Here is a 14,815-nt window from a genome sequence, read left to right as displayed (position 1 = left end):
GAACTCTAGGTGTGACTAAAGGAAATATGCTGCGGCCCCGAAAGGGGGTCGGCAGTCTAGTGGCAATGCCCATCACTTTGCAGTTTGGGTTTGTGAGTTCAGGTACCGGTCTGGTGTCAGAAAACTGTAAGCGCCCTCCCAATCAACTGTCGGTCCTGAATTGTGAGGATTTCCCCTTATACTGGTCTCAGTAGACACATTTCCATTTTACTTTTTCACTCTCGCATTGCCTATTTCTCTCTCTCTCATAGTTACATTATAGACAAGAGAGACATTGTCAGCGAGAGGGCTTCACAGCACCTTCCCCCCTTTCCCTAAGTGCATTGCAAGGGGCTCTGGGAGGCGTGCACATTTGTCTGAAACACAAAGATCCACTGGCAATAAAAAGCGTAGGTCCCTAGTTTGCATTTCTTAGAATTTGAGGTGACACTCAGAGTTGTCTCGGGCGTGACTGTACCTTTCATAGGAGATGTGCTAATCCCAAAACCCTCTTCCTTTGTCCCAGTAATCTGTCTTAGTGCCTCTAGCAAGTTGTTTTCTGAAACAAAGCTTACCTGAACATCCTGTAAAATTGGTAACTTTTCAGTAGCAGTACAGTGCAGTATATAGCATTCCTGTTGCGCACAGCATCTAGATCCAAAAATTGCTTACTCTACCCCAGAAATTAGATTTCACCCAGTCAAACAGAGGGATCTATAAAGAGCATGGCAAGTAGTTAACATAAGCTACTTCCCCCAAGTTCTCTTGGTGCACTCTGCTGCCCTCTTTTAACAGAAGAATGCAACTGCAGGTCTTGCTTCTCAGCAAGGTACCTACATATAGAATCCTTGGTGCACTCTTGCTAAATCTGCTGGAATGTGTCTTCTATTGTGCCCAAGGTGGTTGTGTATTTGGGGACTCAGGGAAGCAAGGGAGCAGTCTAATGCACTGCAGTGCTAAGAGAGGCATGCCTTTTTCAGAAAAAAGTTCAGGTTTTCTGCCAATCAGAAAAAAATAGCAATGCAATCAGGCCAAAGGCAGAACACACATGCCAGTGAGTCTCTGTGGCGCAATTGGTTAGCGCGTTCGGCTGTTAACCGAAAAGACGCTGCTGTTTTGGGCACAAAGACACAGAGTGTTCCACTCAGTAAACCTGAGTCATTTCTCCCGTGTTCTCTGGGTTCAGCCTACTGTCCCCTTTTAACACAAGTGCGCAACTGTGGCTTTCTCCTCATAGCAAGTTATGCCTATACAGAGGACATTTGGTGCACTGTTGATGGGCTCTGTCCTCTACTAAATCCCCTGTGTTTGTGGATTAGGGGAGGTAGGGAAGTGCTTGATACCCTGATTTGCTGTGGCAAATAGAGCTATTTTAGAAATATTTTCAGGTTGCCTGGGAAGCATAAGCAAACAGCACACCAATCAGGCCCCTGTGTAAGAACTGCATGAGTCTCTGTGGCGCAATCGGTTAGCGCGTTCGGCTGTTAACCGAAAGGTTGGTGGTTCAAGCCCACCCAGGGACGATGCATTTTGGCTCAAAAATTCAGCATGACCAACTATGAACTTCTGTTTACCTCTCGCAGGTCTCGTCTGCTGACGTCCAAAAAATCCAATAAACTGCAAGCAATTCTTCTCGCTTGCTTTAGTTTTTCAAAACTTGCCATTCAATTCATAAACATCAAGACTTCATGGGAAGGGTTTGGCTGCAGCGTGTACTGATGCACAGAAGGAAGCTATCCTAGCCAGTCTACTTAAAGAAGCAATGAGGCTCTGCAGGTGCATGTACGTCTCCTACCTTTATTCTGTCATCAGACACACCAGGTGGACTGCCACAAGGACCTCGTGGCGCAATGGTAGCGCGTCTGACTCCAGATCAGAAGGTTGCATGTTCAAATCACGTCGGGGTCATATTTGCTTTTCCCACTCTGAAATATAAAATTGCTCTTCAGTATCTCGTTATTTCAACCTGACTGCATCTTTGTGCTCTGGGCCTAGTTGTTCTGGCGTTTCGAATGTAAACTTTGCAGCAGGGAAGTATCATATTGACAGACACCCATGAAGGACATGGTCAACCTTTAAAGCAGGCCAATCTCTATGTTTTACTGGATGCAGCAGAAGTATTTCCTCTTTACCATCTCTTCAAGTGGGCCTGACTGATGTGCTGTTTTGTGCACGCTACGTGGGCTTTGTAAAGCATACCTCTGCCATTTGCATGGCCTCCTAGCGCTGTCAATATTTTCGTGTAATCGCTGAATGCTGCACTGTCCTGGGAACTCTAGGTGTGACTAAAGGAAATATGCTGCGGCCCCGAAAGGGGGTCGGCAGTCTAGTGGCAATGCCCATCACTTTGCAGTTTGGGTTTGTGAGTTCAGGTACCGGTCTGGTGTCAGAAAACTGTAAGCGCCCTCCCAATCAACTGTCGGTCCTGAATTGTGAGGATTTCCCCTTATACTGGTCTCAGTAGACACATTTCCATTTTACTTTTTCACTCTCGCATTGCCTATTTCTCTCTCTCTCATAGTTACATTATAGACAAGAGAGACATTGTCAGCGAGAGGGCTTCACAGCACCTTCCCCCCTTTCCCTAAGTGCATTGCAAGGGGCTCTGGGAGGCGTGCACATTTGTCTGAAACACAAAGATCCACTGGCAATAAAAAGCGTAGGTCCCTAGTTTGCATTTCTTAGAATTTGAGGTGACACTCAGAGTTGTCTCGGGCGTGACTGTACCTTTCATAGGAGATGTGCTAATCCCAAAACCCTCTTCCTTTGTCCCAGTAATCTGTCCTAGGGCCTCTAGCAAGTTGTTTTCTGAAACAAAGCTTACCTGAACATCCTGTAAAATTGGTAACTTTTCAGTAGCAGTACAGTGCAGTATATAGCATTCCTGTTGCGCACAGCATCTAGATCCAAAAATTGCTTACTCTACCCCAGAAATTAGAATTCACCCAGTCAAATAGAGGGATCTATAAAGATCATGGCAAGTAGTTAACATAAGCTACTTCCCCCAAGTTCTCTTGGTGCACTCTGCTGCCCTCTTTTAACAGAAGAATGCAACTGCAGGTCTTGCTTCTCAGCAAGGTACCTACATATAGAAACCTTGGTGCACTCTTGCTAAATCTGCTGGAATGTGTCTTCTATTGTGCCCAAGGTGGTTGTGTATTTGGGGACTCAGGGAAGCAAGGGAGCAGTCTAATGGACTGCAGTGCTAAGAGAGGCATGCCTTTTTCAGAAAAAAGTTCAGGTTTTCTGCCAATCAGAAAAAAATAGCAATGCAATCAGGCCAAAGGCAGAACACACATGCCAGTGAGTCTCTGTGGCACAATTGGTTAGCGCGTTCGGCTGTTAACCGAAAAGACGCTGCTGTTTTTGGCACAAAGACACAGAGTGTTCCACTCAGTAAACCTGAGTCATTTCTCCCGTGTTCTCTGGGTTCAGCCTACTGTCCCCTTTTAACACAAGTGCGCAACTGTGGCTTTCTCCTCATAGCAAGTTATGCCTACACAGAGGACATTTGGTGCACTGTTGATGGGCTCTGTCCTCTACTAAATCCCCTGTGTTTGTGGATTAGGAGAGGTAGGGAAGTGCTTGATACCCTGATTTGCTGTGGGAAATAGAGCTATTTTAGAAATATTTTCAGGTTGCCTGGGAAGCATAAGCAAACAGCACACCAATCAGGCCCCAGTGTAAGCACTGCATGAGTCTCTGTGGCGCAATCGGTTAGCGCGTTCGGCTGTTAACCGAAAGGTTGGTGGCTCAAGCCTACCCAGGGACGATGCATTTTGGCTCAAAAATTCAGCATGACCAACTATGGACTTCTGTTTACCTCTCGCAGGTCTCGTCTGCTGACGTCCAAAAAATCCAATAAACTGCAAGCAATTCTTCTCGCTTGCTTTAGTTTTTCAAAACTTGCCATTCAATTCATAAACATCAAGACTTCATGGGAAGGGTTTGGCTGCAGCGTGTACTGATGCACAGAAGGAAGCTATCCTAGCCAGTCTACTTAAAGAAGCAATGAGGCTCTGCACGTGCATGTACGTCTCCTACCTTTATTCTGTCATCAGACACACCAGATGAACTGCCGCAAGGACCTCGTGGCGCAATGGTAGCACGTCTGACTCCAGATCAGAAGCTTGCGTGTTCAAATCACGTCGGCGTCATATTTGCTTTTCCCACTCTGAAATACAAAATTGCTCTTCAGTATCTCGTTTTTCAACCTGACTGCATCTTTGTGCTCTGGGCCTAGTTGTTCTGGCGTTTCGAATGTAAGCTTTGCAGCAGGGAAGTATCATATTGACAGACACCCATGAAGGACATGGTCAACCTTTAAAGCAGGCCAATCTCTATGTTTTACTGGATGCAGCAGAAGTATTTCCTCTTTACCATCTCTTCAAGTGGGCCTGACTGATGTGCTGTTTTGTGCACGCTACGTGGGCTTTGTAAAGCATACCTCTGCCATTTGCATGGCCTCCTAGCGCTGTCAATATTTTCGTGTAATCGCTGAATGCTGCACTGTCCTGGGAACTCTAGGTGTGACTAAAGGATATATGCTGGGGCCCCGAAAGGGGGTCGGCAGTCTAGTGGCAATGCCCATCACTTTGCAGTTTGGGTTTGTGAGTTCAGGTACCGGTCTGGTGTCGGAAACCTGTAAGCGCCCTCCCAATCAACTGTCGGTCCTGGATTGTGAGGATTTCCCCTTATACTGGTCTCAGTAGACACATTTCCATTTTACTTTTTCACTCTCGCATTGCCTATTTCTCTCTCTCTCATAGTTACATTATAGACAAGAGAGACATTGTCAGCGAGAGGGTTGCACAGCACCTTCCCCCATTTCCCTAAGTGCATTGCAAGGGGCTCTGGGAGGCGTGCACATTTGTCTGAAACACAAAGATCCACTGGCAATAAAAAGTGTAGGTCCCTAGTTTGCATTTCTTAGAATTTGAGGTGACACTCAGAGTTGTCTCGGGCGTGACTGTACCTTTCATAGGAGATGTGCTAATCCCCAAACCCTCTTCCTTTGTCCCAGTAATCTGTCCTAGGGCCTCTAGCAAGTTGTTTTCTGAAACAAAGCTTACCTGAACAGCCTGTAAAATTGGTAACTTTTCAGTAGCAGTACAGTGCAGTATATAGCATTCCTGTTGCGCACAGCATCTAGATCCAAAAATTGCTTACTCTACCCCAGAAATTAGAATTCACCCAGTCAAACAGAGGGATCTATAAAGATCATTGCAAGTAGTTAACATAAGCTACTTCCCCCAAGTTCTCTTGGTGCACTCTGCTGCCCTCTTTTAACAGAAGAATGCAACTGCAGGTCTTGCTTCTCAGCAAGGTACCTACATATAGAAACCTTGGTGCACTCTTGCTAAATCTGCTGGAATGTGTCTTCTATTGTGCCCAAGGTGATTGTGTATTTGGGGACTCAGGGAAGCAAGGGAGCAGTCTAATGCACTGCAGTGCTAAGAGAGGCATGCCTTTTTCAGAAAAAAGTTCAGGTTTTCTGCCAATCAGAAAAAAATAACAATGCAATCAGGCCAAAGGCAGAACACACATGCCAGTGAGTCTCTGTGGTGCAATTGGTTAGCGCGTTCGGCTGTTAACCGAAAAGACGCTGCTGTTTTTGCACAAAGACACAGAGTGTTCCACTCAGTAAACCTGAGTCATTTCTCCCGTGTTCTCTGGGTTCAGCCTGCTGTCCCCTTTTAACACAAGTGTGCAACTGTGGCTTTCTCCTCATAGCAAGTTATGCCTACACAGAGGGCATTTGGTGCACTGTTGATGGGCTCTGTCCTCTACTAAATCCCCTGTGTTTGTGGATTAGGGGAGGTAGGGAAGTGCTTGATACCCTGATTTGCTGTGGGAAATAGAGCTATTTTAGAAATATTTTCAAGTTGCCTGGGAAGCATAAGCAAACAGCACACCAATCAGGCCCCAGTGTAAGCACTGCATGAGTCTCTGTGGCACAATCGGTTAGCACGTTCGGCTGTTAACCGAAAGGTTGGTGGTTCAAGCCCACCCAGGGACGATGCATTTTGGCTCAAAAATTCAGCATGACCAACTATGAACTTCTGTTTACCTCTCGCAGGTCTCGTCTGCTGACGTCCAAAAAATCCAATAAACTGTAAGCAATTCTTCTCGCTTGCTTTAGTTTTTCAAAACTTGCCATTCAATTCATAAACATCAAGACTTCATGGGAAGGGTTTGGCTGCAGCGTGTACTGATGCACAGAAGGAAGCTATCCTAGCCAGTCTACCTAAAGAAGCAATGAGGCTCTGCAGGTGCATGTACGTCTCCTACCTTTATTCTGTCATCAGACACACCAGGTGGATTGCCACAAGGACCTCATGGCGCAATGGTAGCGCGTCTGATTCCAGATCAGAAGGTTGCGTGTTCAAATCACGTCGGGGTCATATTTGCTTTTCCCACTCTGAAATATAAAATTGCTCTTCAGTATCTCGTTATTTCAACCTGACTGCATCTTTGTGCTCTGGTGTCAGAAAACTGTAAGCGCCCTCCCAATCATCTGTCGGTCCTGGATTGTGAGGATTTCCCCTTATACTGGTCTCAGTAGACACATTTCCATTTTACTTTTTCACTCTCGCATTGCCTATTTCTCTCTCTCTCATAGATACATTATAGACAAGAGAGACATTGTCAGTGAGAGGGTTGCACAGCACCTTCCCCCATTTCCCTAAGTGCATTGCAAGGGGCTCTGGGAGGCGTGCACATTTGTCTGAAACACAACGATCCACTGGCAATAAAAGGCGTAGGACCCCAGTTCGCATTTCTTAGAATTCGAGGAGGCACTCAGAGTTGTCTCGGGCGTGACTGTACCTTTCATAGGGGATGAGCTAATCCCCAAACCCTCTTCCTTTGTCCCAGTAATCTGTCCTAGGGCCTCTAGCAAGTTGTTTTCTGAAACAAAGCTTACCTGAACATCCTGTAAAATTGGTAACTTTTCAGTAGCAGTACAGTGCAGTATATAGCATTCCTGTTGCGCACAGCATCTAGATCCAAAAATTGCTTACTCTACCCCAGAAATTAGAATTCACCCAGTCAAACAGAGGGATCTATAAAGAGCATGGCAAGTAGTTAACATAAGCTACTTCCCCCCAGGGCTGTCAGAAGATGTGGTGAGGCCCGGGGCAAAACATTTGGTGAGGCCCCATTACAGTTTTTTGCACTCGGCCAGCGGCGGCATATCCGCACACAGGAGACTTGAGAAATCTACCCTTGAGTTTGTGTGCAGGATCCCAAATGTGGTTTAGTACTACTTTCTCTACTGAAGAAAGGTTCATGCCAGACTAACTTTTTTATCATATGAATAAATATATATAAGATGGCATGAGCTCTCCACTGCGCCACCTCCAATTCTCTGAGGGTCAATCACTTTTCCAAGCAAAGAGTTGAGGGCAGATCTCTTTCTTCGGCTGGGGCCTCCCTCTGGAAACAGCCTCCCTGCCTCGCTAAAAACGAGGAGCACCATCTCCGGTTCCGGAAGCACCCCAAGACCTGTTTATTTGCTTCTGCCTTCTTTCTTCCTCTCCCTTGCTGATCACCTGCCTGATCCATGCACTGGTCACCTGGTCAAGCTCTGAATTCGGGCTCAGGTCCCTGCTTGTTCGTCCTATTGCAATCCCGCACTGCCTCTTGGCTCCCCTGCACTTGTGGTCTGTATCTGTTGTATCTGTAACCCTACAGTCCCCGCTCTTGCTCGTATTGTCCACCCGTTGGCTACACTTATGAGAACTCACACTTGCCACCAGTTGGCTGCACTCTTGTTTCTACTTTGTTCCTGCACTTCTGCATCCTACCCCACCCTCGGCACTTCTCCCCTCCCCATTCCCTGCTCTTGTACGATCTGAATGACACAAGGCCTAGTAAGATCTGTGTTTTGTCCTACTCTTTTGTTTCTCCCTCCTTGCCTTGTCGCGCCTAGAAACACTTGCGTACAGGCACGTTATAAATGCCATATCATATAATTAAGGAGCACCCTGCCCCTGTTTGCGCATTAAAACACACACCATACACAGTGACAAATGATGTACAGTGGAGGCTGGTACATTTCTGAACTTAAGAGGCTTAAATGTTTGTTCCAATTAGTCAGGATCAACAGAGCACAGTGAGGGAGCCCAAACCAAAGGGTGGCTTGGGGGGGGGGGGGGTTCTCACTCCCAAGAAAATGTTTGAAACATTGGGTTAAAAGTATGCATTTTATAGCACTTTCTTTGCAAAATTGGGTAGAAATCCACACAGTTTGCAATTGGTTTTGTATGGAAGCACATGGAAATTCCCAATAGTTGCAAATCACAAATTGTGCATAGGAACATTTTCCAATACATTTCATGCCGCCTTTCCAATCGAGATATGCTAGTATAAAAATATATTCATGCTGGTTGTTCTAATTATGTTGAAGCAGGCTGCATCAATATGTGCCATTATTACCATGTACGGATTCCCAACCAGTAAAAATGCCATGCCACAGAAAGTATATCCAGGCTGACTGTGTACCATAAGTGTTATTACTGGCTAGATTGGCCTACATTCAAAGTGGGCCAATTTAGCCAAGTAGTATGTTTGTTTTAACCTTGATGCATAGTCCTGTGCATCAAGGGTAAAGCAAAAAGAGCACTGGCAATGCTAACAGTTTGGGCATTTGTGTAGGCATAGCAAAGGCACTTCTGTATTGGTATTAGCTGGCCATTGATAGTGCCAGTGCAAAATGGTTTGAGTACCTGAGCAGCTAATAGCAGTGCCTCGTAAATGCCTAATACTTATACATAAGCCAAAACTGTTGGCTTTGCCAATGCTTATTTTTAAAAGAATTTCAGCGAAAGACATGCAGGGTGTTTTTAAATTGAGTGGCCAAAAGCAGACCTGATTAAGACATTTTTATTACACCAGTTACGTGTTTACAACTCCAATGAAGTCATGAACTCTTAGAAGACTCCTTTGAGGAAACACTTGCAGGCACATTGAGGGCAAAGTTTGATGGCTAGCCATGTTTAAAGCTAGCCCAAAGAGTTCCAGTGAGGAGTTGTTTTGGGTGGGGAGGACAGGGACTGGGTGAGAATGCCATAGGGATAAGCATGGCCATGAGAAGTCATTTCACTGTTAGCACCTGCATTCATATCCATACACTTTTAGGTAATTGAAATTGTGATGTGGGGTTAGCACTTGCATGCTAGGGGAGTGATTAGAAGGGAAGTGGTGACATGAGACATCTCATTCTCACAGCAGTCCTTAAGTGTGATGTTTCAGAAATGAAGGCAAGAGGTAGCTGCTTGTAACATTGAAGCTTCACCAGAATAGTCTCATTCGAAAAGTGGAAAGATTTTAGGTGCCCCCACACAAGGAAGTTTGCCCCTTCCTCACAGCTACTGACGTTAGCACCTCTCCCAACATTTGAAGTATTAGTCCCCTTTCCCCCCTGACATTTTAGCCTAGGTGCACCTCTGATGCCATGAGCCCACCCCTTAATGAAGTGGCCCCCAGGGTGGCTACATTTAGGGGTGGTGCTGAACACACACTCACAAAAAACACTTTCACCCATGCATTCAACCACCAGTTACACAACTCCATACATGCATGTATACATAAAACCAAACACAGCATTGACACAAACATCAACATGCACGCATGCATTCATACATACATACTAATTTAATTTAAATACACATACACACTTTTAATTTAAAATAAAAAACACTTACCTTACCTCCATGCACCCTTAAAAAGCATCCACGCAGCCGACACGTAGACATGCTGCCTGACAAGAGAGAACTCCTCTCCCATCAGTCAGCGGGGTCACGCTGAGCAATGTGAACACACTGACTGACAATAGAGAACTCCTCTCCCATCAGGCAGCGTGGTCACGCTGAGCAACGTGAACACACTGACTGACAAGAGAGAACTCCTCTCCCATCAGTCAGCGTGGTCACGCTGAGCAACGTGAACACACTGATTGACAAGCGAGGAGTCCTCTCTAATCAAGATGAACACACTGACTGACAGGAGAACTCTCCTGTCAGTCAGCGTGGTCATGCTGAGCAACGTGAACACACTGACTGACAAGAGAGAACTCCTCTCCCATCAGTCAGTGTGGTCACACTGACAACATAACACACTGACTGACAAGAGAGAACTCCTCTCCTGTCAGTCAGCATGGTCATGCTGAGCAACGTGAACACTGACTGACGAGAGAGAACTCCTCTCCCATCAGTCAGCATGGTCACACTGACAACATGAACACACTGACTGACAAGAGAAAACTCCTCTCCTGTCAGTCAGCGTGGTCATGCTGAGCAACTTGAACACACTGACTGACAAGAGAGAACTCCTCTCCTGTCAGTCAGCATGATCACGCTGACATGAACATACTGACTGACAGGAGAGGAGTCCTCTCCCATCAGTCAGTGTGGTCACACTGACAACATGAACACACTGACTGACAAGAGAGAACTCCTCTCCCATCAGTCAGCGTGGTCACACTGACAACATGAACATACTGACTGACAAGAGAGAACTCCTCTCCTGTCAGTCAGCATGATCACACTGACATGAACATACTGACTGACAGGAGAGGAGTCCTCTCCCATCAGTCAGTGTGGTCACACTGACAACATGAACACACTGGCTGACAAGAGAGAACTCCTCTCCCATCAGTCAGCGTGGTCACACTGACAACATGAACATACTGACTGACAAGAGAGAACTCCTCTCCTGTCAGTCAGCATGATCACGCTGACATGAACATACTGACTGACAGGAGAGGAGTCCTCTCCCATCAGTCAGCGCGGTCACACTGACAACATGAACACACTGACTGACAAGAGAGAATTCCTCTCCTGTCAGTAAGTGTGGTCACGCTGAGCAACCTGAACACACTGACTGACGAGAGAGAACTCCTCTCCCATCAGTCAGCGTGGTCACACTGACAACATGAACACACTGACTGATAAGAGAGAACTCCTCTCCTGTCAGTCAGTGTGGTCACGCTGAGCAACGTGAACACACTGACTGACAGGAGAGGAGTCCTCTCTTGTCAGTCAGCGTGTCCACGTTTTCAGCTGAATGACGGGAGGCAGCAGAGCTCACTTCTGAGCCCTGCTGTCTCCCATTATTTTGCTGTTTGTTGCGGAGCCAAACGGCTTCACAAGAAACAGCAAAATCATTGCAGGGGCAGCACAGTCCCCCGTGTGAATAAAGGACATGGGAGACTGTGCTGCCTTCCACTTAAGAGAGGGGGCCGCGAGGCCCCCAGCAAGCGCGAGGCCCGGGGCAGTTTGCCTCCCCTGCACCCCCCTCGTGACGGCCCTGCTTCCCCCAAGTTCTCTTGGTGCACTCTGCTGCCCTCTTTTAACAGAAGAATGCAACTGCAGGTCTTGCTTCTCAGCAAGGTACCTACATATAGAATCCTTGGTGCACTCTTGCTAAATCTGCTGGAATGTGTCTTCTATTGTGCCCAAGGTGGTTGTGTATTTGGGGACTCAGGGAAGCAAGGGAGCAGTCTAATGCACTGCAGTGCTAAGAGAGGCATGCCTTTTTCAGAAAAAAGTTCAGGTTTTCTGCCATTCAGAAAAAAATAGCAATGCAATCAGGCCAAAGGCAGAACACACATGCCAGTGAGTCTCTGTGGCGCAATTGGTTAGCGCGTTCGGCTGTTAACCAAAAAGACGCTGCTGTTTTGGGCACAAAGACACAGAGTGTTCCACTCAGTAAACCTGAGTCATTTCTCCCGTGTTCTCTGGGTTCAGCCTACTGTCCCCTTTTAACACAAGTGCGCAACTGTGGCTTTCTCTTCATAGCAAGTTATGCCTACACAGAGGGCATTTGGTGCACTGTTGATGGGCTCTGTCCTCTACTAAATCCCCTGTGTTTGTGGATTACGGGAGGTAGGGAAGTGCTTGATACCCTGATTTGCTGTGGGAAATAGAGCTATTTTAGAAATATTTTCAGGTTGCCTGGGGAGCATAAGCAAACAGCACACCAATCAGGCCCCAGTGTAAGCACTGCATGAGTCTCTGTGGCGCAATCGGTTAGCGCGTTCGGCTGTTAACCGAAAGGTTGGTGGTTCAAGCCCACCCGGGGACGGTGCATTTTGGCTCAAAAATTCAGCATGACCAACTATGAACTTCTGTTTAACTCTCGCAGGTCTCGTCTGCTGACGTCCAAAAAATCCAATAAACTGCAAGCAATTCTTCTCGCTTGCTTTAGTTTTTCAAAACTTGCCATTCAATTCATAAACATCAAGACTTCATGGGAAGGGTTTGGCTGCAGCGTGTACTGATGCAGAGAAGGAAGCTATCCTAGCCAGTCTACTTAAAGAAGCAATGAGGCTCTGCAGGTGCATGTACGTCTCCTACCTTTATTCTGTCATCAGACACACCAGGCGGACTGCCACAAGGACCTCGTGGCGCAATGGTAGCGCGTCTGACTCCAGATCAGAAGGTTGCGTGTTCAAATCACGTCGGGGTCATATTTGCTTTTTCCCACTCTGAAATACAAAATTGCTCTTCAGTATCTCGTTATTTCCACCTGACTGCATCTTTGTGCTCTGGGCCTAGTTGTTCTAGCGTTTCGAATGTAAACTTTGCAGCAGGGAAGTATCATATTGACAGACACCCATGAAGGACATGGTCAACCTTTAAAGCAGGCCAATCTCTATGTTTTACTGGATGCAGCAGAAGTATTTCCTCTTTACCATCTCTTCAAGTGGGCCTGACTGATGTGCTGTTTTGTGCACGCTACGTGGGCTTTGTAAAGCATACCTCTGCCATTTGCATGGCTTCCTAGCGCTGTCAATATTTTCGTGTAATCGCTGAATGCTGCACCGTCCTGGGAACTCTAGGTGTGACTAAAGGATATATGCTGGGGCCCCGAAAGGGGGTCGGCAGTCTAGTGGCAATGGGCATCACTTTGCAGTTTGGGTTTGTGAGTTCAGGTACCGGTCTGGTGTCGGAAACCTGTAAGCGCCCTCCCAATCAACTGTCGGTCCTGGATTGTGAGGATTTCCCCTTATACTGGTCTCAGTAGACACATTTCCATTTTACTTTTTCACTCTCGCATTGCCTATTTCTCTCTCTCTCATAGATACATTATAGACAAGAGAGACATTGTCAGCGAGAGGGCTTCACAGCACCTTCCCCCATTTCCCTAAGTGCATTGCAAGGGGGTCTGGGAGGCGTGCACATTTGTCTGAAACACAAAGATCCACTGGCAATAAAAAGCGTAGGTCCCTAGTTTGCATTTCTTAGAATTTGAGGAGGCACTCAGAGTTGTCTCGGGCGTGACTGTACCTTTCATAGGAGATGTGCTAATCCCCAAACCCTCTTCCTTTGTCCCAGTAATCTGTCTTAGTGCCTCTAGCAAGTTGTTTTCTGAAACAAAGCTTACCTGAACATCCTGTAAAATTGGTAACTTTTCAGTAGCAGTACAGTGCAGTATATAGCATTCCTGTTGCGCACAGCATCTAGATCCAAAAATTGCTTACTCTACCCCAGAAATTAGAATTCACCCAGTCAAACAGAGGGATCTATAAAGAGCATGGCAAGTAGTTAACATAAGCTACTTCCCCCAAGTTCTCTTGGTGCACTCTGCTGCCCTCTTTTAACAGAAGAATGCAACTGCAGGTCTTGCTTCTCAGCAAGGTACCTACATATAGAAACCTTGGTGCACTCTTGCTAAATCTGCTGGAATGTGTCTTCTATTGTGCCCAGGGTGGTTGTGTATTTGGGGACTCGGGGAAGCAAGGGAGCAGTCTAATGCACTGCAGTGCTAAGAGAGGCATGCCTTTTTCAGAAAAAAGTTCAGGTTTTCTGCCAATCAGAAAAAAATAGCAATGCAATCAGGCCAAAGGCAGAACACACATGCCAGTGAGTCTCTGTGGCGCAATTGGTTATCGTGTTCGGCTGTTAACCGAAAAGACGCTGCTGTTTTGGGCACAAAGACACAGAGTGTTCCACTCAGTAAACCTGAGTCATTTCTCCCGTGTTCTCTGGGTTCAGCCTACTGTCCCCTTTTAACACAAGTGCGCAACTGTGGCTTTCTCCTCATAGCAAGTTATGCCTACACAGAGGGCATTTGGTGCACTGTTGATGGGCTCTGTCCTCTACTAAATCCCCTGTGTTTGTGGATTACGGGAGGTAGGGAAGTGCTTGATACCCTGATTTGCTGTCGGAAATAGAGCTATTTTAGAAATATTTTCAGGTTGCCTGGGAAGCATAAGCAAACAGCACACCAATCAGGCCCCAGTGTAAGCACTGCATGAGTCTCTGTGGCGCAATCGGTTAGCGCGTTCGGCTGTTAACCGAAAGGTTGGTGGTTCAAGCCCACCCAGGGACGATGCATTTTGGCTCAAAAATTCAGCATGACCAACTATGAACTTCTGTTTACCTCTCGCAGGTCTCGTCTGCTGACGTCCAAAAAATCCAATAAACTGCAAGCAATTCTTCTCGCTTGCTTTAGTTTTTCAAAACTTGCCATTCAATTCATAAACATCAAGACTTCATGGGAAGGGTTTGGCTGCAGCGTGTACTGATGCACAGAAGGAAGCTATCCTAGCCAGTCTAGTTAAAGAAGCAATGAGGCTCTGCAGGTGCATGTACGTCTCCTACCTTTATTCTGTCATCAGACACACCAGGTGGACTGCCACAAGGACCACGTGGCGCAATGGTAGCGCGTCTGACTCCAGATCAGAAGGTTGCCTGTTCAAATCACGTCGGTGTCATATTTGCTTTTCCCACTCTGAAATATAAAATTGCTCTTCAGTATCTCCTTATTTCAACCTGACTGCATCTTTGTGCTCTGGGCCTAGTTGTTCTGGCGTTTCGAATGTAAGCTT

The 14,815-nt window shown here is 46.5% G+C and overlaps 6 non-coding genes across 6 annotated transcripts; all 6 read left to right on the top strand.

The window, feature by feature from the left end:
- Positions 1-1,428: 1,428 nt before the first annotated feature.
- TRNAN-GUU (transfer RNA asparagine (anticodon GUU)) lies at positions 1,429-1,502 on the top strand. Its single transcript has one exon. It is a non-coding gene; the product is annotated as a tRNA-Asn (tRNA).
- A 313-nt stretch (positions 1,503-1,815) lies between these two features.
- On the top strand, positions 1,816-1,887 carry TRNAW-CCA (transfer RNA tryptophan (anticodon CCA)). Its single transcript has one exon. It is a non-coding gene; the product is annotated as a tRNA-Trp (tRNA).
- Positions 1,888-6,311: 4,424 nt separating this feature from the next.
- Positions 6,312-6,383, top strand: TRNAW-CCA (transfer RNA tryptophan (anticodon CCA)). The gene has a single exon. It is a non-coding gene; the product is annotated as a tRNA-Trp (tRNA).
- A 5,609-nt stretch (positions 6,384-11,992) lies between these two features.
- Positions 11,993-12,066, top strand: TRNAN-GUU (transfer RNA asparagine (anticodon GUU)). The gene has a single exon. It is a non-coding gene; the product is annotated as a tRNA-Asn (tRNA).
- A 313-nt stretch (positions 12,067-12,379) lies between these two features.
- On the top strand, positions 12,380-12,451 carry TRNAW-CCA (transfer RNA tryptophan (anticodon CCA)). The gene has a single exon. It is a non-coding gene; the product is annotated as a tRNA-Trp (tRNA).
- Positions 12,452-14,242: 1,791 nt separating this feature from the next.
- TRNAN-GUU (transfer RNA asparagine (anticodon GUU)) lies at positions 14,243-14,316 on the top strand. Its single transcript has one exon. It is a non-coding gene; the product is annotated as a tRNA-Asn (tRNA).
- Positions 14,317-14,815: the final 499 nt, after the last annotated feature.

Source organism: Ambystoma mexicanum, chromosome 11 (genome assembly GCF_040938575.1).
Source record: "Ambystoma mexicanum isolate Mex_15411 chromosome 11, UKY_AmexF1_1, whole genome shotgun sequence".
In the NCBI taxonomy this organism is placed as follows: Eukaryota; Metazoa; Chordata; class Amphibia; order Caudata; family Ambystomatidae; genus Ambystoma; species Ambystoma mexicanum.
The sequence above is the reverse complement of the archived record's forward strand: the minus strand, read 5'-3'. Positions and strand labels throughout refer to the sequence as shown.